This window comes from Schistocerca piceifrons, chromosome 1 (assembly GCF_021461385.2).
Source record: "Schistocerca piceifrons isolate TAMUIC-IGC-003096 chromosome 1, iqSchPice1.1, whole genome shotgun sequence".
NCBI classification, from domain to species: domain Eukaryota; kingdom Metazoa; phylum Arthropoda; class Insecta; order Orthoptera; family Acrididae; genus Schistocerca; species Schistocerca piceifrons.
Genome location: NC_060138.1, coordinates 795,764,976 through 795,790,656, shown reverse-complemented (window position 1 = coordinate 795,790,656; position 25,681 = coordinate 795,764,976). Strand labels below are relative to the sequence as shown.

General features: G+C 39.2%; 1 protein-coding gene across 2 annotated transcripts in view; it reads right to left on the bottom strand.

Moving 5' to 3' along the window:
* The window catches only part of LOC124713568 (WD repeat-containing protein 11-like), a 202,574-nt gene extending 189,720 nt beyond the window's left edge, over positions 1-12,854 (bottom strand). Inside the window, exon 1 of one of the 2 annotated variants that reach the window (XM_047242957.1) lies at positions 12,603-12,854. The gene's annotated coding sequence lies outside the window, so the exon portion shown is untranslated. The remainder of the gene's footprint in view (positions 1-12,602) is intronic. The other variant, XM_047242956.1, reaches the window with a different exon arrangement.
* Positions 12,855-25,681: the final 12,827 nt, after the last annotated feature.

The window sequence follows — 25,681 nt, the reverse complement described above, 5'->3', positions numbered from 1 at the left end:
AGAGGAGAAGGAAGGGTGCTGAAGAATCCACACCATGGATGCTAGGAAGGGAGTTCTTCCCCAAATGGCTCATACTAAAAAACAGAAAATTTAGAAGCGGGGGTCAAACCCCAAACGCGGACCTAAATTCCAAAAGGAATGAAAGAACAGGCAGAAGGAACAAAATTGCAAGCAATGCAGGGAACTAGGTGGATAGTCAGGTCATTATAAATCAGAACACTGAGAGAGGGGAGGGAGGGGGCATCGGGGAAGGAGTGAGGATAGGGAGGGAGAGCAGGGTGAAGAAAATGCAGCCCGGGAAGAACAAATTGGCTGCAATAGCTCGGGGCCCCGTGTGCGCCACACACGAACTCGTGAAAGGACCATGACCCCCCCCTTGGAGGTGCACCTCTTCTTCTGGGTAACTTGTGACAACATGTAGTTTTTCTTGACTCCCTTGGTACTTCATCATTTCTTCTTCTTTTCGTTCCTGTGGTGTGGTCCATTCTAGTGCTCTAGCAAACACCTCTGTGTTGCATTACATTTCTGTGGTGTAGGTCCTTCTTGTGCTCCTATGCTCATCACCTTCCCATTTTTTCAGGGTAATTGGTACTGGTTTTTCTCTCTCATGTGTCCGTGTCAGTTCCTTTCACTTCATTTTTACATTCCTTATATTTTTTTCTCTAGTGGTATTTCCTATTCACGTACTCCTACACACACTGCATTTTACACCCTATGGACAACATGCCTACTCAAGTTGCACTCATTGTTCTGTGTATTATTCATGTTTTTGAACCTTTCAGCTATTCTTGTCCTCAGTGACCTCAGTACTTCCCCATCTAGCTCTGATCCCTGGCATCTGCTCCCTCCTTTTGCCTGGTGTTTCTTTTCCAGTGACCACTGCCCCACTGGCTTTGTGGATGTCACATTGTCATGTTCCCAGTGGCCACATTGGTCAAGTGCCACCAGCATTTCGCCGATCCATGCTGTCTGTTGGCACTATCGTGTTCCCAGTGTGGTTACACTGGTATTGTCTGGTCTCCCACTACCACCACTTCACAGTCTGCTCCTGTGGCTTCCGTCATCTGTTTCCGGCAGTGTATGTGCACTTCACCAACTGGCTCCAGTCAGTCACTGCGCTTGCTCCCATGGGCCATTGGCTAGTCATCTCCGACTTTTCAATAGCTCCTTCTGGGACTGCTCCACCAGCTGGTCATGTCGGTCTGCACCTCCAGTGCCACAGTCATCCTGTATATTTTTTGTTTCAGGATTGCTCTATGCCACCTTTTTCACTGCCAGGCCTGGGCTGTCCAACACCACTGTGAATGGTACGTCTCAACCTCAGGTCACAGGTTCCGGGGTGACAGGGTCACAGCCACTGAGATATACCCTCATCCTCAAATATCCTCTGCATCGTCCCAAGGGAGGAAGCACCCCTACCCAGTGGGCACTTGTTGTCATAGCAATCTCTCTCTTTGGTTGGTTTCACCTTTCCCAGCTGAGAGATGGATTGCAGGATGTTTTGGCTAGTGTCAAGATGGCTCCTCCATCTTTTTCTGAAGGGGAGGGGAGGTATAGTAGCTGGTCGTTTGTGGGCCACTCTTGTTACCAGCACAATGTCCACAATCAGCAGGTAGTATGTTTCAGGGTCACAGATGAGCTTCCTTCAGTGACTGTTTACAAACCTCGCTAGTACCCTGCATGTTGTGGACACTGTACTGATTACAGTCTATTGACAGATTGTACTAGCAGACACCTCCAGGGTCACCAGCACCACTCCTAGGCAGTGCATATAGTGGCAGTAGCAAAGGCAATGCTGCAATCGAGGGAACTAGCTTGCAGCCGTGCGTCACGTGTCTGTCAAGAGCCCAAAGATACTTCTCCACTTGCTGTGTATTTAACTTGCATCACAACCTCCAGCAGGTATCTCTTTGCTCAGATCCAGGCCACACACCAGCCCTGTTCTGCAGCCCATCCATTAGAGCATTTCACTGAGTCTACACCACAATGTGATGCTGCTGCAGCAGCTACCAGGAGAGACACTCCACATCGTGCAGCCAGCAGTCTTTGTTGGAGCCTCCTGCTTCCTCCACCACTCGCCTTCCCAGGGCTCCATGCCACTGTACTGGTATTTCCACTGTGAAATGTTGACTTTGTACTTGTGTTCGTGTGATCATTTGACCAATTTCACTACACTCTTTGATTCTGTTACTCATATCGAATCCAGGATGATCATTTTATCTGTTACTCAAACTGTGTCTTATGTGGAACCTAACTTCTGTTGTGATGCTGTAATAAAAGTTTACTTAAATGCAATCATGTGCATTCCATCTACAACTAAGAACGCAGAAAGGATCACTGACTATGTATGCCTGTGGGCATCATTCTTCATGCTGAAGAGGCTACTCCATCAGCCATTGAGGGAACAGGGAGTGACCAACTGCAGATTGTCACACAAGTTTGAGACAAGTGATGCCTGTCATCTAAGCTCTGAGTTCATAGTTTGGTCGTTCCAGCGAGTGGCAGAGCTTTGCTCACGAGTTTCAACGAAGCTCACAATCTGCAACATTGACCCCAGAACCGATCATTGCTCCCTGGTTACGAGTCAAGTGGAAGGCTTGAACCAGAGACTTTTAAGGTTCTGTGACAAGCTAGGCTGCAACTTCCTAGACTTGCACCACAGGTTTGGGAACCGTGGGGTCCTCATAAATGGGTTTGGTGTCCGCTATAAATCAGAATCTGCTACACAGGTAGCTGATGGTGTGTGTGTCCAAACAAGGGTTTTATAATCGCAAAGAATTCACAATAAAATGCCAGAATTTGAAATACTCCCAAAACTCGGTGGAGTTCACATTACAATAGATACAGTAAGCTGGTTAAAACCTGAAATTGATAGTGATGAGATTTTTAGCGAAAATTTAACTTTTTATTAAAAGAAGAGGCTAATAGTAAATTTACCAACCATGATAAATGTTGAAGCTGCATGCAAGATTTTTTGGGCAACAACTCAGTACCAATGGCGGGCATAAACTTACAATCGGATCCTTCTATCAATCACCAGATGTAACTGAAAACTTCAGAGAAAATAAGTTCCCCAATTGTACTGTCATCATCCGAGAAGACTTCAATCATCCAATGACCAATTGCGGAAATTAAAGCTTGAAGTAGTGGCATGACAAGATGTCCTGCAAAACATTATTAAATGCCTTCTTTGAAAACTTGTCCCTTCACTGATTGGTGAAACATGGCTGATTTTGTGCCAGTCTGGAATGTTTACAGTCATTGTCAACCTTACCCACATAACAGCACTGTGGACTGTAGCAATAAGTACCCATTTTGAATATAGTGCTGATTCGTACGTGGTGTTGTGGATTGTTATTGTTAATATTATTTACTGGTCTGTGCGAAGATGCTGTATCTGGTCTTTATCACAGCTCACCACAAACTCCATTTACTCTGATGACTCCTTAACCCATTACACATTCATTTCTTGTGGGGCTTTCCCAGCAGCCAATGTGTTATACATCAATTGGAAGCTTCACTCCCAGCACATTCCCCAAAGGAGCCAAGTGTGTGATTAGCAGAGCGATGATGAATGAAACAATTTTGGTTGTGAAGAGGGCAATGAATGAAGCCTTCAAAGGCTACCGTAGCAGAATCCTACTGAATTATCTCTTACAAAATCAAAAAGAAATTCTAGTCTTACATGTAAAGAGTTAGTGGTGTGTCCAGAAATTCATGGATGAGACAAGAACGGAAACTGAGGATTTCAGAGCAAAAGTAGAAATGCTGCTGAACTACATTTTCAAATGTTCCTCTACAAAGGAAAATCTAAGAATACTCCCCCAATTTAACTCTCATACCATTGGAAAGATGAGTGAGACACATTTTTGAATAAATATTGTTGACAAACAGCTGAAATCGCCAAAACTGAACAAAGTTCCAGGGTCCGATGGAATCCCTATCAGATTCTATATCAAATTTACAGCTGAGTTAGTCCCTTCTTTTAACCATAATCTGTAGCAGATCCCACTGACAAAAAAATCATGCCAAGTAGTTGGAATAAAGTACCAGTCACACCTGCCTACAAGGAGGGTAGCAGAAGCAATTCACAAAACTACCATCCAATTCTTGTAGAATCTTAGAACATCTTCTGAGGGTAAGCATAATGGGGTATCTTGTACCAAACGATCTCCTCCGTGCCAACCATTATGAATTCCGATCATGAGAAACCCAACTCTCACTTTTCTCGCATGACGTCCTGAAAGACAGGGATCAGGGCAGTCAGGCAGATGCGTATTTCTTGATTTCTGAAAAGCATTTGACTTATTATTACACCTATGCTAATAGTCAAAAGTATAATTGTATGGGGTATAGAGTGAAATTTGTGACTGGAGTGAAGATTACTTAGTAGGAAGAACGTGTAATGTTGCCTCATATGGAGAGTCTTCAACAGATGTGCAGTAACTTCAGATAGGCTCAGGGAAGTGTGTTGGAAACCTTGCTGTTCATGTTGTATATTAATGCCTTTGCAGATAATATTAACAGTAATTCCTGAATTTTCACAGATGATGTGGTTATCTGTAACACACTACTGTCTGCAAAGTGCTGCACAAATATTCACTTAGATCTTGATAGTATCTCAAAGTGGTGCAAAGATTTAAAAGTAGAGAAATGAAAACGGCACACTTCACAAAATGAAAAATATGTAGTTTCCTAGACCTATATTCTCAATGAGTCACAATGGATGTAGCAATGTGTAGGGATATGAAATGGAACAGTCAAATATGGCCAATCATAGGTTAAGCCAGGTGTCAGACTTTAGCTTATTACGAAAAGCAATCAGTCTACAAAGGAGGTTGCTTATAAAACACTCATGTGACAACCACAGAATAATGTTCAGGTGTGTGGGACCTGTAGCAAACAGACTAACAGGAGATGTTTATTGTATACAGAGAAGGGTAGCATGAACAGTCATAGATATATCTGATATAAAGCACACCAGTGGCAAGATGCAATCAATACCTTCACTGTGCAATAACAATGGTGAAGTCACTGATGACAGTGCCACTAAAGCAGAGTTATTAAACACGGTTTTCCGAAACTCCTTCACCAAAGAAGACGAAGTAAATATTACTGAATTCCAATCAAGAACAACTGTCAAGATGAGAAACATAGAAGTAGATATCCTCAGTGTAACAAAGCAGCTTAAATCACTTAATAAAGGCAAGGTCTCCGGTCCAGATTGTATACCACTCAGGTTCCTCTCAGAGTATGCTGATAAAATAGCGCCATATTTAGCAATTATATACAACCACTCGCTCACAGAAAGATCTTTACCCAAAGACTGGATCCTGCTCAAGTCACACCAATACCCAAAAAGGGAAGTAGGAGTAATCCGCTGAATTTCAGGCCTATATCACTAACGTCGATTTGCAGTAGGGTTTTAGAACATATTCTGTATTCAAACATTATGAAGTACCTCGAAGAAAACGATTTATTGACATATAGTCAGCACGGATTCAGAAAATATCATTTTTGTGATACACAACTAGTTCTTTATACTCGTGAAGTAATAAGTGCTATCGACAGGGGATGTCAAATTGATTCCATATTTTTAGATTTCCAGAAGGCTTTCGACACCGTTCCGCACAAGCGTCTTCTAACCAAACTGTGTGCCTACGGAGTATCGCCTCAGTTGTGCGGCTGGATTCGTGATTTCCTGTCAGAAATGTCACAGTTCATAGTAATAGACGGACAGTCATAAAGTAAAACAGAAGTAATATCCGGCTTTCCCCAAGGAAGCGTTATAGGTCCTCTATTGTTCCTGATCTATATTAATGACATAGGAGACAATCTGAGTAAATGTCTTGGATTGTTTGCAGATGGTGCTGTCATTTACAGTCTTGTAAAGTCATCAGATGATCAAAATTACTTGCAAAATGATTTAGATAAGATATCTGTATGGTGTGAAAAGTGGCAGTTGACCCTGAATAAAGAAAAGTGTGAAGTTATTCATATGAGTACTAAAAGAAATCAGCTAAATTTTGATTACACGATAAGTCACACAAATCTGAGGGCTGTAAATTCAACTAAATACTTAGGGATTACTATTACAAATAACCTAAATTTGAACGATCACATAGATAATATTGTGGGTAGAGCAAACTAAAGACTGTGATTCATTGGCAGAACACTTAGAAGGTGCAACAAGTCTACCAAAGAGACTGCTTACACTGCGCTTGTCCGGCCTATTCTGGAATATTGCTGTGCAGTGTGGGATCTGCATCAGGTGGAACTGACGGATGACATCAAAAACGTACAAAGAAGGGCAGCTTATTTTGTATTATCGTGAAATAGGGGAGGGAGATAGTGTCACAGACATGATATGTGAATTGGAGTGGCAACCATTAAAACAAAGGCATTTTTCGTTGCGATGGGATCTTCTCATGAAATTTCAATCACCAGTTTTCTCCTCCGATTGTGAAAACATTCTGTTACCACCCACCTACATAGGGAGAAATGATGATCACAAAAAAATAAGAGAAATCAGGGCTCACATAGAAAAATTTAACTGCTTATTTTTCCCGTGTGCCATTCGAGAGTGGAACGGTAGAGAGACAGCATGAAGGTGGTTCATTGAACCCTCTGCCAGGAACTTTATTGTGAGTAGCAGAGTAATCACATAGATGTAGATTTGATCCATATGAGAGCATCCCAGAAATGCTAAAGGAGCTGAAATGGAGGACACGTGAAGATAGAGGCAAATTATCCTGAGAAAGGCTATGTACAAAATAGCTAGAAGCACTGCTTCCAACATATTGTTCCCATAGGGATTGTGAGGACACCGTTAGACTAACTACAGTGCAGCCCATGTGTGAATGAAATGGAAAGAAGGTCTAATAACTGGTACAATGGGAAGTACTCTCTACAATGCACCTCACAGTTTACAGAGTACAGATATAAGTGTAATGATCACTATGTCATATTTAATGTAAAAATGTATGGTCAACCATGAAACAGGACTGTTACAGGCACTCAAACAGGAATTAATGAAGCAAAACTATAATGCTGTAAATGATATCTGTCGACAATTGAGGCCAATACTTAGTGACTAGAAAATTAAGAATAAAATCTCATATCACCATATTTCCATAAATGCTGAGTGTCCATATCAGATGCCAGTCAGGTATCCTAATTCCATCTGCATCTTCCATGTGTGTAGGGTGGAATCCTGCCCCAGCAGCCATTAGTTATGAGAGATTCACAAGCACCACAGAAAGCTCAGAAAAAGCAACTACTCGGAGGACTGCAAACAATATGTATTGGGATGGGATAGATAGTGCAAAAGCCAGTATCAGAAATTTCTCAACAGCACAGACCCTGCAACTGCAGATGACTTGATGCATAGCCTAGATGATGCACAGTGAGAAAAATGGATGGAAACCATTGAATTACTTGATTTCAAAGCACTTTCCAGGAAGACCTGGGCACTCCAAAAACTATCTGAAGCCAATGAAATAAATCATAACACCACAGGTGTTTCTGCAAATAGGATTGCAGCCCATATACAGTGACACCCAGAATGTCGAGAGAAAGAGCTCATTCAAGAACAATACAACATTAACTTTGTGCATCAATGACAAACAGTGCCCCTTTAGACTGGTATTCCTCTAAATATTCCACTGTCAGAGTCACAGAAGCACTTAAGATTATAAAGGCAGGCAAGGCAACCGGACCCAACAGAATACGTATGAAATTCCTTCTACAATAAGGGACCTACACCACAAGATGGGTTTCACATTTATATATACAAATGTGATGGCAATGGGTGGGGGGTGGGGGCAATGTGTGTGAAAGGGTGAAGGATTCAAAGATCACAAATATCATCACATTGATTAAGCCAGAAAAAACCAAGTGACCAACTAAAGAGCTATTGAGCAATTTCATTGCTCAGCACCACATACATGCTGCTCATACAACAGATTGAGCCCAAAAATATTGGAACCAATCTCAGATGAACAAATAAGATTTCCACCTGCTAGAGACTGCATAGACCAGGTACTCTCTCATACAGAGGCAAGCTGTCAAGAAAATCAAAAATCATCAATTGCTTTCATAGAATTTCAATGGAGATTATGATGCTGTTTATAACAACAAAAACAATCAATTTTGACAGAATAATTAAAATGAATAGATATTAAATCTACTCACCAAGCAGTGGCAGAACACACACATAAAAGAAGGTTGAAATTAGGCAAGCTTTTGGAGCCAGTGGCTCCTACTTCAGGCAGAAGGGTTGAAGGGGAAGGAAGAGAGGTGAAGATAAAGGACTGGAGAGGTCTAGGAAAAGGGGTAGATTTCGGGATAATCACCCAGAAGTGCTGGTCAGGGAGACTTACTGCACGGAATGAGAAGGAAAGAATACAAAGGATGTTGTAGAACAAATTTGGATAATACTGTGCAGCCGTGTTATCTGTCTCATTGATAATACATTCACCGAAAAAGCTTTCAAAATAATTACCAGTTAATGATTAGCTCAACCAAAATACGCAACAGGCTGCCCCACTTTTCTTCAGTCATTATAGTGAAGACATGCCAAACACAAGGTCCAGGAGGTTCATCTATACGGTTGACTGGGCTATAGCTGAACGACATGAATCATTCGAGGTCACCGAAGATGGCTTGAGGTCTGACTTAAGGCAGCTGAGTGTCTACTTTCATAAATAGAGACTGTAGCTGAACACAACTAAGATGGAAGTACCATGCATTCATTTCTGTAACTGCTCAACAAAATAGAGCTTAATGTCAACTTCAAAGGAAAACATCCCAACCATAAGAACTACCCTAAATATCTAGGAGTCACACTGGATAGGACTCACTCTCACAAGGAGCATCTGACAGAGATCACAGGCGAATAAGGACAAGGACTAAACTGTGCAGCACCCCTTGGGCTCCAACGCAAATATGCTTCAGACATCAGCAGTTGGGTTCGTCCATTTGGTGGCAGAATACTGGATTAACACCTCATTTATGTACAAGACTGACATGGTACTAAATGACACTAAGCTCACTATCAGCAGCAGAGTAAATTCCATACCTACTGCACTGCTGCCCTTCTTAAGCCATATACCACCAGCAAAGATACGGTATATAAATGCCATCCATAGAGAGTATCATAAATTAACAACAACCCTAAACTAGCTGTACGTAATGACATAGCTGATCTGGTTTGCAGAAGACTGACAACAAGATGACCACTATTAGTCACTGCTAAAGAACTGATAAACTCAGACTTTGAAGTTCACAATGCCTGAAAACAACACTGACAAGACCAGTGCCCACCATAATGTCAAAGTTTCATGATCACAGATAAGCCTCCCGATTTCAACCAATCACACAATGTATGTATGACATTAAACTGAATAAGCACTGAGCACAACAAAAGTGCCAAAGTCAGGGGAAGGTACCATTTCCACAATGTGACTGCAGAGCCGCAAAGCAAGCAACCTGACACATTGTGATAAAATGTCCAAATGAAGCCTACATGGGACCCTTCACCAATTTCCTTGCAGCAACAGATGGCATGATTGAGTACATCCAATGCTTGGATATTAATTTGAAACTAAGTTTAGCATATAATATGTACATGTGCATATTATCTATATTACTTTTATCATTGTATGAGTATACATGTTTCATGATATTTGCCATACAATTAATTAATTAACTGCTTCTTAACAATAATAGAATTCCTGGATGAAGCAATAAGTAAAATAAAAGAAAAGTCACCACTAACCTAAAGCAGATCGATGCATGGAGCACAGAAAACAGCATTCACACTAGTTTTCAGCACTAGCTCTTTTTCTAACAGTAGTACACATATCCACAGAGACAACCACCCACACACACATTTCTGTGGTCATGGCAAGACTAATTATTGACACTCAATTATTGAAACCAGATGCTTGAGCTGATAGAGGTGGGAGAGGGTTGGGAATGATGCATAGAGATGGCAGGGGGAAAGAGGCAGGCCTTTGGAAGAATAAAAGAGTACAGAAAGTACAATGAAAAGAGGTATAGGAAGAAGGAGAGGGACTGAGGTGGAAGGGGAAAAGAGGATGGGGGGAGGGAGGGGAGGGGGGCTAAGGAGAGAAAGATTAGGAGGATGAGGGAGGGAAAGGGAAGAGAAAGTGAAGGAAGAGAGGTTTCAAAAGGGAGAAGAAGAGAAGGAGATTGCTCACATGATTTGGGAGGAGGGAGGGGGGGGGGGGGGGGGGGGATAGTGGGAGAGCACAGTGGATGATCTGAACGGAGGAGGAGTGGTGTGGACATAATAGAGAAGGAAAAAGGCAAGACAGGTTAGCTGAGGTTTAGGCCAGTGGGACTGTGAGAGTGCAGGACGTGCTGGAGAGACATTTTCCATCTGCATAGTTCAGAGAAGCTACTGCTGGAAGATAGTATCCAAATCATTCATATAGTGAAGCAGTTGTTTAAGTCATTTCTCTTGTGATGTGCAGCATGTTCAGCAACCGGATGGTCAAGTTTGTGGTTTGCAACAGTTTGGCGGTAGACATTCATGCAAGTGAACAGTTGGTTACTTGTTATGCCAACACAGAATGCTGTGCAGTAATTGCAGCGTAGCTGATAAATAAAATGGCGGCAGAACACACACATAAAAAAAGGATATAATTGGGCAAGCTTTCAAAGCCAGTGGCTCCTCCTTCAGGCAGAACGGCTTAAGGGGAAGGAAGAAGGGTGAAGGAAAGGGACTGCAGGCCTCAGAAAAGGAGTAGATTTAAAAAAAGTCACCCAGAACCACGGGTCGGGGACGACTTACCAGAAGGGATGAGAACGAAAGATATTCCTTCTTAACCCGTCCAGTAGGTCTCCTATAACCTGTGGTTCTGGATGACTTTCCCAAAATCTATCCCTTTTCCTAGACCTCCAGTCATTTTCCTTCCCCTTCAATCTTTCTGCTTGAAGGAGGAGTCACTGGCTCCAAAAGCTTGCCTCATTATAACCTTCTTTTATGTGTGTGTTCTGCCGCCTCTTTGCGAGTAGATTTTTTATCTAGTCAATTAAATTATTTTATCAAAAATTGATTGTTTTCACTGTGATATATAAAATGGCTGCTTTTACATGTGACCTTGCCTTTTATGGAAATGCCAGTGACGGCACTGCAGTAGAATGTGGTACATGGGTGTATTGGACAGGGCTTGCATCTGGGCCGACCCCAATGGAGTGACCTATGGGGTGCAAGATTGGTAGTAGGGTTGGAATAGGTGTGGGCAACAACATTCTGTAGGTTGGGTGGCCAGCGTAACACCACTTTGGGGGACGTGGATAGGATATCCCTCGCCTCAGGACACAATGATAGGTAATCTAAGAATTGGTAGAGGATGTGGTTTTTTTTTCAAGGCTAGATGATACTGGGTGCCTTTCTCTTTATTTATGCATTAACTGCTTCTTAAAAGTTTGTCAACTATTTTAACAGACATTGACAGAATTACTTGCATCACATGCTACTAACAGTCCACCAAGGAAGTTACTTCACCCACAGTCATCTTCTTACTAATTGCTGGAATTAGTTTGTGCCAAGTGTAGCTTAATGAACATTAAAATGGTCAGTGGTCAAGTAGCACTTAACAAATTGCTTGGCTTCCACATACAACACAATTCAACCCACCTTTCTGTGGTACATGGTCCAGCTGACAGTTTTGACAACTGTATTCATATATATTGGAATCTCATTGCAGTAGCATGCTGACAAGTGGGAACTTACACAATTTTTTAGAGATACTACAAATCATCTGTAAAATGACGTGAATGACAACTTAGGATTTTCAGACCATTTGAGACTTTTTCAGTAATTATTCTTACATAACAAAGGGTGAACTGAACCTACAATGCTAGATGTCAGCTTCGTACCATTATGTAATGTTAACATTGCACGCCACATCATGCTTTCGCAAACAGAAAGAACATTTCAATGACTATAACTCTTTTGCATCTATATTAGCTTGAGGAATATAAGTTGTAGTGACAGAATGATCCATAGCATGGCTCAAAGTCTTGGTTTGGTTGCGTTAAGGGGAAGTAGTATCATAGACTCTGCAGTTAATACAGGGATCCCTAGGTATTATCCATTATTTTCGGGCCGACCTATGTATTTCTATCATTGAAATTGTTACGTTTTGCCAAAAAACGACTGCAATAACATAGCTTCATTTGCGTTAGTGTTAAGGGCGGGCATACATGATAAAGCCTCTCGAAAGCACCACATAGAATAATGTGTAAGGCGCAGGGAATTCTGTTGTGGAAATTCTGTTACAAACAGTGTCTGAAAAACGTGTTAAAGTGGAGAAACCATAATAATCTGGACGATAATTGTATCTGGACGATAACTGTCTATGAGAACCAAAGTAACGGCATAACTTTATACGACAACAGCAGCGGAACTAAATCACATCATGCGTCTGGGCTACTACAACCAAATGTTACTATCTGAAAATTCATGTCCTGAAAATGACATGCTGTCATACAGTGCAGCACCAATCACTGGCAGAGTGATCGCTAAAATACTTGTAACAAGTAGTTTACAACCAAAGAATTCTACTCACTTTTCTTGAAAACAGTTTTAGGTCATACTATACATTTACTTTTTCGGGCATTTGGTTGTAATCTTGTAGCGGAATATGAGTGTTGAACACAAGTGGTACGTTATTAACTACACTGTACGACCCAAACTGTACACAAACTGAACTGACATGCCTTCCATCTACTCCCAGCCACTATCTCAGCCTGACTGAAAACAAACATGTTTCCGTGCTTGACAAGAACAGATGCACAAGCGTGCTTGCCCAACAACTCTGGAGCATGCGTGTGTAGCATAAGTTTGCGCAAGCATTTGCACTGTACAAACAGCTGATTGCTCGAAATTTAGTTATGCACGATTGCGCAAGTATTCAAGTGTGAGCGTGACTAGGCATGTGTGCCAAGAATACGGAGGTTTCTCCCAACTAGCACTCAAGCTTATTTCAAGGTGGATATTGAGTTTAGGTTCAGTTGAAAATTCAAGATTGAAAAATCAACCTGTTACACAGTTTACATCAAGCTGTAAAAATTTAGCTTGAATTAAAATAATTTTCCCAAGCTTGAAATAAACTGTAATTTCTCTGGGAGGCTGTACAGCAGATGCGCGCGCAGCATAGCTTCCATAGACGTCCACGGGAAGCGCCACAAGCGTTTATAAGCCTTGCAGTTGCACTGACTCTGCTGGGTTTACGGCCATTTTATTTTTGTGACGTGCGTTAATGATTGTTGACTGTTGTGAAGTTTGTTTTATACTGGAAAAGAGTTCGGAAAGTGTGTGGCGTCCCCTGCCTTACTGCTACACCGGGTCTGAAGAAGATATATAGTGTATTACAGGTACGCTGGTGCATTTTTTCTCATATTACAAATGTTAAATATTATTACGTAACGTAAAGAAATATCATATTCTTTTACGTAGAAAAATTGAACCTGGATGAAAGTGAAATGGATTACCAGCTAAGAAAACATATTACAAGTTGTTCAGCAAAAAGAGGTCATTTTAAACTAGCTCTCTAGTACGTGGCACTAATAAATTAAAACTTAATGTTATTTTACCTTTTTAAAATCTCGCCTTTTTATATATATCACCCTATTACATTTGTTTACTTGTAAATACTCGTGTGTGTCACACCATGAATGAATAATCGTGAAGCGTGAAAAGTTTCTTTGTTAATACAAATAGTAACGACATGGTGAACGGGAAAAGTGCATCAAGAACCAGTCACTACATAGGTGTCAGTATTTTTTTATTTACATAGCTTTGACTGGTCTTCAATTGCTCTTAATTTTGTTGTTCCCTAGGTGAAATAATACTGCAAGGCCTACTGGTTCTTCTTACTTTTATTGTTATTTGTAATGTGGCTGAAATCTAATAAAAGGCACTATTAAAATATGACAAGGAGAACATATTTTGTTCTTTTACATTTCAGTTCCACTGAACTGGTAATTTCTTAAATTCATTTCGATTTCATCTTTTATTTCATTTTGATTCAGTTTTACTCACCAAAATATAATTGTGGATAGAATAAACCATCTACATTTTTCTAAACGGTAGTTTCCTTATAAGCTTACAGTATGAGGTGTATATGATTTCAAGTAATTGTTTCTTTATAATTCAGATTAAATGGCCCTGAAACTGTTAGAAATAGTGATGTGTGGCATCTTCTTGAAGTCATCGCAAAATTACCCAAATGTCATCTTTATTTTCAAAATTTCAAACAAAAAGTTATTTCAAGTTATTTTAAAAACCCTTTGGAATGAAGTCACCAGAAGCAGCTGCTTACTCAGTGACGTTTATACTAGTTAATGATTTTTACTACATCAGTGAGTTTGAAGTTATTTTGCTAATCTGGGGCATAAATTATATTTAGGTTCATCAGTTTCAACTTTCTACATTTTTTATGTTTAGGTATGGCAAAGATTTTCTTTTACCTGTTACAGGATCATTATACCAGCAGAAGTCAGCGATATTTGATCCTGCTCTGGTCTGTGTGCTGGGGCCGGAGGGGCTTCAGAATAATTAAATTTTAATATGAAACAATTTTAAACACTTTGAAAATAAAATTTTTTAAACATACATGTCTTGATAATTTTTTTCACATCATTTCCATTCTGATATTTATTTAATTAAATAGGTTCAATAAATTCAGATTAATAATTAATAGCTTAAAACAAGCTGTAAATACCAGGCTGTATTCCACGTGTGTAGATACAGCTGGAGCCAAACTTGATAAGTCAAGCTTGAAATATAGCTTGAACTCTGCCAACTTTGATGTTTGTTTCAAGCTTGAATCCAACTAACAGGCTTGAATATTCCAGCTTTGATCAAGCTTATATACTTCAACTTTACAGCTGGAAACAAGTTTGAAGCCGGCTTACTGTGCTATCTGGGCTGCGTTTATAAGTGATTTGATTAGATATTTATTTCGCACTGTTAAATTACATTGCGTGCCGGCATTGTACTGTACTGCAAGTCGCGTCGAAGAAGATAGTATTACACGGAGAATAGAGAAGGAAGACATCAATCAATGGTAGTACCACATATACACTTGCGTCAATCCGTCTACAGCAGTCTGCCAAGCGGCCAGTACGTGATACTGTTGAGTTAGGTTGGATCTTGTGAAAGCGAAAGTGAATCGTCATCTTTCATAGTGGATTGTAGAATAGTTTTTACATACGGGACGGTCTGTAGTGCAATAAATTGTACCAACAACGATAAGTCTTTCTTCGATTTCGTAAGGACTCTGGGAGGTACTCAACAGTACATTACAAAACATTTTATTTACGATTCTCTTGTAACCAAGAGATATTTACTATGAATACCTTTTTTTAAGAATAAAAATATTCTAGTAAATAGCAGAAGATCCGACCCACAGTCAAACATAACAGTCGCAACACTCACTGCTGTAAAAGTTGTTGCCGTTTGACAGCTGGAGCGACACTAGCGCTCCAAGCGGCGGGTAAGGTGAACGTCAGACGCGTCGTAGGCTCAATGTTTGTTTGCATCCATTTCCTACGTGATTTCCGATTTATTCGAGTTATTTTCTTGCCTCCAAGAGTTTGTGTAGTATCATAAGGCATATACGTATCTAAAAATGATTCTAAAATATGCGCAAGTATGGACAAAAACCATGAATAGAGTGGCAAGCTACAACACATTCGTGAAGAAACACTTGTGACATTGGTCAGAATTGCAGCTTACCACGTTGATATCAAAACAATATAAACACACAGATTCACATGTAATAAGCACAGACACGTACCTCTACATTCAAAAGCGATCGACAGCTCGTGTATCGTTCTGTAAGCTTACTGTGTTTGTCATTGTCGCCTGTTGCCACAAGTACAACCTTCATCTTTATATTATTCTAAGTGGGACAAGCAACTGCCAAATAGCGGGAGACATATGCTGAAAACACTACAATGAGCTGATTACATTACATTTCACGAAAAACCAAATATTTGAATAATTTTCAAACAATCTGTCTGTAGGCACTTTACTTATCCCGTAATAGTTTCACTTCTGCACATTCTGACACTTCACACGCTTTTGTAACACACGAACAGCTGCACTTAATTTAACCACTTCATCGTCAAAGCAGGTCTGTGTTGGTGATTCACACGAATCTGGCACTGATACATGGAGAGTCGAACTGGCTGCTTCTGTGTCATGGGACTGTTTTACAGCTTTAGATTGACTGTCGAATCTTTGTGGCAGTTTCTTCTTCATCGTCAGTTGAGGGGGTTTATTTGGAATGTCAAACAGTGTGGATACTGCATTCCAAACGAGTTTGTTATTGTCTGCGTTCATGAACCGGTTTTGTTCGAAATGTAGCGAACAAAAGCTAATATTATTATACAGGTAAACTGGGTCTTTCTTCATAAGGTCTTCTCGTCTGCTATTAACTAGCCATTTTCTGCTCCTAAAACGAAACATTCATCATTTATACACATATAGTTTGCAAGTGAATCCTGACGATACAGTTTAGTAACATGATGGTATATACCTCCCAGGATCCTTAGGAAACCTAAAAAAAAGACAGCTGTGGTGTCTTCTTCCTGTTGTTGCTGCAATTTATTGCGCTACAAACGCTCCCGATGGTAAAAACCATTGTATAAATCAAAATAAACAATCACTATTCGCTTTCACGATCGCGCCGAACTCACAGTTCAACCTACCGGCCGCTTTGGGCGCTGCTGGCGCTGTAGCAACAAAATAGAGGCGAAGTGTCGCGACTGTTATGTTAGACTGTGATCCCACCTGTTGCAGAAAGGGGTCGTCATCATACTCAGCAACATGATGCTTCCTTCGGTACATTTCCGGTCAATTTAGTGAATATGTAAAGTAGGAAACTTGTGTAGTATGCGATACCTACATAATTTAACATACAGAATTAGACACTGCAACAGTAGCTGGAGGCAGAACCACACAGATGTGACAAAAAACGACAAAAGCAATAAAACTGTTTTTCCTGGCAGAGAAGAAACCAATTCCACAAATGTTGCTGCATATGAACCAAAGATGTCAAGATCTTAAACACATTCGCTTTTGAAGCAAACTTAATTGCATTTTCATAATTAATTTTATTCGATTAGTTAGTGACATATTACATCACATCCATTAATTACATGTATGTAATCTACACCACAGACATAGCTTTCTGCAACAGACTGAAAGCAGAGCTTGTTCAGTCATTCTGAATTAGATGATTTAATGAGAGTGTTGAATATCTCTATCTGAAACAGCAGCCGTCCATTTGTACTTAGGCATTACTCTAAGATCCAACAGCTGCAGTAGGTCTACTACAAAACCCATTTGCAGGAATATTCATAAATATGGTAGTTTGTGACCCCTTCGTTGAATAAGTGGTCAATTTAACATCAATTCACTTTAATGCTCAGCAAGAACAGTTGTTAAACAAAGGGTTTGAACATAATTTGCAATCCTGATTACAAGAGAAAATGCTCACTAGCCTTGTACCTGACTTTAAAATAGTACATGAAAACATACTTGACATTAGGGAAGATGTATGTAAGTTGGCTTTTAAAGCCAGTGACCTTATAGAAAATGTAGTACAAAATAAGACGCCAAATGGAGATCTGTATGTGATGAAGTCAATTAAGAAAAAACTTAGAGGTTACAAAGATTTAATTGTCAGGGCAGACAAAGGTAGTACTGTTGGTGTCATCTATAAAAGAAATTATGTTGCTAAGACAGAAAAGCTTTTTCAAGAGAACAACATAACTCAGTTCATCATTATCTAACTAATGCTTATAGTAAGGATGTTAGGACATCTCTTCTTGAATGAGATAATATTATCAGTCCTGAGAATTTCTACAGAATAAAAGTAATGAACCCAAGAGGACCAGCACTTTGCACATAAATTAAGACTGATAAAGAGAGCTTTCAATTCGCCAGATTGTGAATTGAATAGGAAATCTGGGTGAACCCACAGTGTAGTTTTTTGCTGCAAATAATAAGTAAAGCATTTGTATACAATAAAAATTTTTCTATTTCGAATAAGAAAGAATTAATTAAAAAACTACTTCTCTCGAAACAAAAAATATGTAGACTAACATTACCGTTGACGAGATGATAGGTGTTATCCAAGCAAACCTGTGTTCTAATGGTCAATTAACTACTGATGAGATTAGAGAACTAACTTTACTTCTTAAATTGGTAACATCCTACAATTACTTTTCTTTCAATAATGCCATGTATAAGCAAGTTGACAGGCTGGCTGTGGGCAACTGTCTCGCTGGCTGTCTGGCAGAGGTTTTTGTGAACAGTTGGGTTGGGTTGGGGTCGTTTGGGTAAGGAGAACAGACAGCGAGGTCATTGGTCTCTTCGGGTTAGGGAATGATGGGGAAGGAAGTTGGCCATGCCCTTTCAATCGCCTGGAGTGATTTAGGGAAATCACGGAAAACCTAAATCAGGATGGCCAGACGTGGGATTGAACCGTCGTCCTCCCGAATGCGACTCCAGTGTGCTAACCACTGCGCCACCTTGCTCTGTCTTTGTGAACAGTTCTAGAATGTAAATACTCTCAGCAAGCTTCTGGTCTCTCCAAAAATAATTTTATTTTATCGCCCTTATGACGACTATGTACTCATTTTACTTGATGGCCCTTTGGATAATATATATTTAGTGAAAGATACACAGACAAAGCGCTGAATTATCTGAATGTAAAGCTTCAGCTCGCCAATAATGAAATTATTTCTGACATCTTTCGTTAGCCAATAATGAAATTACTTCTGACATCTTTCGTAAGCCGATCACCAGTGGCTCAATAACCCATGGGCCATCATGTCATCCATATCAGCACAAAATGAGTTCCCACGGAGCCATGATAGACCACCTATATGAACTTCCTTTAATCTCAGCTGCTGTTGACCATGAACTATCCAATTTACAGTTCGTTGCTAGTAGTAATGGATATAACCCAAACATTGTTGGTAAGTTGTACAAACAAAAAGTAGACAACTGAGGTAATTTAAGAGGTGCTAACACTTAAATGCAAAAACACAGTCTGTTCTACTACCGTTCCTGGGTAGCATTTCCCATCAGCTCCCTAGGCTGGTCAGGAAATATAAGGTTAAAACACCTTATACCACTCATGACAAAATCCAGTATCAATTTATACATAATGAGCAGCCATATAAAGACAAATTCTCTTGTTCTTACATTTATAAAATAACATACACTCACTGTCCTATTTCAGACATAGGACAGACTGGCCAGATGTTCAGAACAATATTTTAGGAGATTATGCTCGTAAAAATGAGGCAATTACAAATAATTCTTCGTTAACTGACTAGTTGACAGCTAGCCCACACACAGAACCTGCACTAAAATATCACCGAGTCATGCAGCCAAGAACAAAAAGCTGACTTTGCTAGGGGAACTGGACATTAAGAAACCCTCTAATGTAGCTACAGTTGCTAGTCTTAATGACCAACTGATTAGCAAGAATCAGACATTTTATGATGACAGTTTTTCAAAGAGTATAATTGACACTGGCACAATTCTCCTCATAAGTATGTCAATTTATTTCCATATCCTACATTTTACATATGGAATTTTTTTATGTAACTTGTGTGTTTTGAAGACAAGCTTTTCTGTCCATATTTTTCTTATCCACTTTTAGTGCCAGCAGATGGCGTCTTGATTAGATACCTTATCTCGTCTTTGAATGTTTTTAAACGTGTTTTTTTGTTATCAGCTATTTTAAATATATTTTTCGTTTGGATGGACATCAACTGCCACTGTTTTATTTTATTCTTATTCAATGTACTTTCAAAAACGTAAACGCCACTTGGCGAAATTTCTGTCTTCTGCATCAGCAGTGTCCTGCCTACTAGTCTCAAATAGTGTGTGCACATGTGGTCATGTATTCATGGTCACTACAATTTCCATACAAGTATTTGGGTCAAGCTTGAAAGTGTGAACTTGTCTAAGTGTGGCTACTTGCCTTCGCCAAAGATAAGAATCGGCGCCTCATTCATATTTCCGCTACCAAATTGCAATTTGGCTCTTTGTTGTGAGTCTATGGCAACATCTTTGAAAATTCTTTTACTTTTGCATTTTAGGTTCACACCAAAATTTCGATTCCTTATGAGTAATGTGTTACTCACAGTTTCTATACGTAAGTACCTGTTCATTCTACTACTTTCACATAATTTTTTTTAAAATTGCTACCACCTTTTTATGCTATATAGAACCATACCCCTAATCTGCGTTCATGTGTTCCTCCCACATAGGATTTCTGAAGATGGCTCAAAAAGGTAAAACGCATCAATAAAGCTTACACTCCTTTTACAAACTATATTGATTTTTCCTGCCAACAGTATATTATGGCTGCCGCACACTGACAATAAAATAGGAGGATTTTAGTAAAAAAAACCAAAAAAGGTAACAACAAAACTGCAGCTGCAGAAAGGAAAAATGAAGAACGAAGAGAAATAATGCCTACAAGAACTTCAGTAAGAAAAAATATGGCATCTCAACATCTGGCTGGTGATTCTTTATTCTATAGACAAGGAAGGAGAAAAATCAAAGTTAGATATTAGTGGCAAGAAATATGAACATTGTAATCAAATAGAGACTCAGAAAGTTATCATTAAAGATAAAGAAATAAAGCTCAGAATTACAATACGTGAGTAATAAAAAATGAGAAGTAGAAATGCTTGCAAATGAAACATGCCCAGATATAATGTGTATAAAATCAGAATTATATTAATACCTTCAGCTGCTAACGGGCGTTGATATACATCAATGGGGACAGGTGAAAATGTGTTCCCCTACTGGGACTCGAACCTAGGATCACCTGCTTACATGGCAGATGTTCTATCCATCTGAGCCACCAAGGGCACAGAAGATAGCGCGACTGCAGGGACTATCTCGAACATGCCTCCCGTGAGACCCACATTCTCAACTTGTATGTTCACACACTACATTCGTAGTGTGGCTCAGATGGATAGAGCGTCTGCCATGTAAGCAGGAGATCCCAGGTTCGAGTCCTGGTCGGGGCACAAATTTTCAACGCCCATTAGCAGCTTAAGGTATTAATGTAATTCTAATTTCGTTCTAGACGGCTGCAGGCCATGAATGGTGTCTGTTCATTTGGACATGCCAGAAAGCACAGACACCATATCCTATAAGTATAATGTGTATAAGTGAACATGGAATAAAAGAGAATGAAATGTACAACACTTTTACTGTAAAAGATTATGTTCTTGCAAACTATTCCCACAAATCAGAATATAAGGGTAGAGGAGTAGCAATATATTTTAAACGGGTAAGAATAATGATAGCAGTATGTATGACACATACAAAAATTTACCACAAAGTAAAGAATAAGATTCTGAAATAACATGTATTGTATGCATTGAGTTAAGATTATCCTGTATGAACGGATCACCAAGTGGCAAACTAAATACTTTCCTCAACGAATGTCCAGTCTACTAGAAAAAATCAAAATTAAAGACTATACAACATATGGCTATTTTAATATTGATATGGGAAGAGAGAGAGAAAAAGCACAAATTTGAGGAGCTGCTAATAATTACAAAGTAAAGGCAGCAATACTTAAGTCTACAAAAATATCTTTGGAAACATAGTCAGTTATTAATAATATTGTCACTAACATGGATAGCAATGCATATACAACAAAGGTTCTACAAACAATACTTTCTGATCATTTTGAATAGGCATATGAAAGATATGGAAATCTATACCCACAAAAAGAAGATAAGAATGTAGAAAGAGGTATCAGGCTTTTCAATGAGCAGAAGATCAACATATTTAAAGTAATGTTGAGAAAAAAACAGTGGGCAGATACTCTTGAAGCTCAGGCAACACATGAATAATACAGTGCTTCTTGAAATTAACTCTGAGAAGGGTAACAAAAAATTACAAAAAGAAAACAAATAAAATAGAAAGTATGAAATTGAATAACAAAATCATTACAAAGAAAACAGGAGTTGGCAACATGCTGAATAATAACTAGATAGATACAGTAGAAAACCTAAAACATAAATGTAATAAACAAGAAAGTATCCAGATGACTGTTACCAATAAACCAAATCACTTGTTCCTGAAACTAGTACCTAAACAGGAAGTGACAACTGTTATAAAGTAGCTAAAGGCAAAAACGTCTGCTGGACATGAAGAAGCCTCCAACAACTTAATAAAGCAGGTGACAGCAGAAATAATTACACCACTGATGGATGCTGTCAACTGTTCATTCCATGATGGAGAATTTCCTGATAAACTTAAATTAATTAAATTAGTAACTTCATACAAAATGGGAAAGGAAGATGATCCTAGCAATTAAAGACCAGTGCCCTGCTTCTCCAAAATATTAGAATTGCTCAAAAGGCTAACTGTTCACCTGGAAAAGCAGTAACTCCTGCACACCATGGATATCAGAAAGGGGAAGCAGCGGAAACAATAATTTAATCGCTAACAGGATTTATAGCACAGGCCTTGATCAACAGAATGGTAGTCTCAAGAGTTTTTCTTGATTTATCTAACGCGTTTCACATGACTAATCATGCAGTCCTAATAAAGTAAACAGAAGATTTGTATTCATGTGCCAATAGCAGTGCTAAAACTTTCCATTAATTTTGAAGCACTTCGGTAAAACACTTTCATTTCATTCAGTAATATAGCAAAGTGGCTCATGGAAAACGAGTTAATCAACTATCTGACAAAAACTAAGTATATGGTTTTCTACAATAAACAAAAAGAACATGTAGATGTGTTTGTAGCTGATAAAAAACTGGAATAAGTAACTTGAGTTAAGTTTTTAGATGCAACAATAGACTGTGGGCTAAAATGGAAGTAATGGATAAACACTGTTTCTAATAAGCTAAGCTCAGTGACATTTTAACTAAACAATAGGCTCTGTATGCACATCAACGTCTTTTGTTCACTGTTTCTCATGGACGTTTTGAACCATACATGCAATATGGAATCACAGTATGGGGGAGCTCATCCACCACAGAAACAAAAAGAATTCATACTGCAGAAGAAAGCCATTGGAATTATATCGAAAAATAAGCAAAACGAATCTCGTAGAAACTGTTTCATAGCTCTTAATGTACTGACATTTCCATCACTTTATATATTCAAGACCACTGTGACTGCATTAAGTGATACCACAAAACTGGACATTAATGGGACTCTTCGTCCTCATTACCTAAGGAACACAGAACAATTATGGTACCTTTCATAAAGACTTAATATTTTCGAAAAAGGACCTAATTACCCTGGTATCAAGTTCATACAAGCACTGGCAAGAGACTTACAGAATGTCAAACCTATGAACAAGTTTTCTGCAAATCTAAAAAAGTTTTTAATAGAAGAAGAGTTCTGTTGTGAGGCTGAGTACAGACAGTGAGCAATAGTTCATAGTATAAGTGATAAATTTTATGTATGACATTAAGAGAAAGAAGAATTAAAACTAAGTGTTAGAAAGAAAACTAGAATTAAAACTTCTTGTGTGCAATATAGGACAACATTTTGTCACAAAATTGTATTCTTGTAGATTCTGGTGTGTGTATTGTAAATGATTATGCATTACATAACATTCTGTATAAATTGTGCAAACTATTATATGTATTATATATATTCTAGATTGGAAGGATAATGACATATCCTATGTAATAAGTACATAGCTGTACAAAAGGTAATTTATGAGGCCAATAAATACCACAATCACATCAGCCCCTTGCTGCAAAGTGGTCTATATATGAACCAAACTGTAAAATAAATGCATACTTTCTGAATGATTTTTTTCCTTATAGTAAAACATGTATGTAGTGTCTTTCGAGGTTACTAGTTCACACTGACAAGTAATTTTGAAAAAAGTTTTATTTTCCAAGATACAAGAAAAAAATTGGTTTGGAAAATTTCTGGATCACCACTCACGTAAGGTACAATATCTAGCAGTTCACTGATTATTTTACTACTGTTTAACTACATGACATACTTCACTCGTATTGTCCAGTGACACATAATCTACATCAGTACTGTTTTACTCATATGGTGTGGAACATTTTGAAACAGTTTCTGTCCTTATTCAGACACAAATGAAATTAAAACTTCAGACATTGGACAAATGATCTATCCACCCTTCAGTTGTAGAAAATCGCATAGTTGCGGATTTCACTGTGTAGGTAAGTCCCAACTGATTCAAAATGTCCCATGCTGCCTATGTAAAGGGATACTGATGTAGAATATGTGCTACAGAAAAATATGGTAATGTAATAGTTATTTGATGTAGTATAGTAGTTACTTACCGTAGTGCAGCACTCACAAAAAATAATGAACAGCTTGTTATTGCACTTTACGTGCATGGCGTATCACAAATGTGGCATTCCACTGCTTTTTCAGTAGCGTGCTAGAATCCGGATTGATCCCCAGTGCAAGCTGTCAATCAGCGATCTCCAGTAATATGTATTAGGTTTGCCTAGCAGGGTCACAATCGCATTCTGGAGAAGCTACTTTTCCTCACCTATACAGCGAATCAGCACGTTTGCTACTGTTTGTTTTATTCTATTTTGAATAGCGCAGGTTTCTCGATGTGGTGTAGTGGTGAGGCAAGGCGTATTATGAACGACAAGAGCTGCCTGTCTTGCCCACTCCTCTTTCCAGCGATCACTTAGGCTGAATCCATTTTCATCCAAAATTGTTGCGATGTCTTGGCAGATTTGTAGAAGAGTGTTGTTCTTGATCTTTTTGAGTTCACTAATGAGTGATCTCTCTGGTTGTAGATGGGGAGGAGCTAAATTGATTAGTGGAAGTAGCCATTGGGTTGGGGTGCATGTACCATTGACCCAAAAGTTAAAATGTGTGTCTGAATTCCTAAGGGACCAAACTGGTTAAGTCATCGGCCCCTAGACTTACACACTACTTAAACTAACTTACACTAAGAACAACACACACACCCATGCCCGAGGGAGGACTCGAACTTCCTGTGGGAGGGTCTGCACAATCCATGACATGGCACCTCAAACCACACGGCCAATCAGCGTGGCACTGTTAAGCCAGATCAGTGCATAATACTCTGCTGCTGAATAGACTAGACCTAAAGCTCAAGTCCATATCATGGTGCCTGAAGATTCCCATGAAGAGCTAACAAGTTTCTGCAAGATGTTCTTGTGAGTTCTGAGTTTGCAGCTGTGTTTGACAGATGATTCATGAAGCTCAGAGATTTATCTAGGGTGACACGATTGTTGGACAGTAGTTTATACACAAAGTAATACTGAGTTCTCTGTTGGCTAACTTGTTGTTGAGGTGGAATGTAGAAACTTCTGTCTTTTTGGCTCTCTCCAATAGCAAAAATTTTCCCAATTACTTTCAAGTCCTTCTCCAACATGTCCTCAGTGGTCTCTGTATCCTTACAACTTGCTACCAACGCCCAATCGTCGGCATATCCAATCTTCCTTCGTGTGTTTTCGGGCATATCAGCTATATATAAGGTGAATAACACAGGAGGCAGGACAGATTCCTGTGGGAGGTCATTGTTTACCTTCATTTGAGTGTTAAGTCTATTACCCATGATCAGTTGGAGGCATTTATTAGACAGTATGACACTGGTCA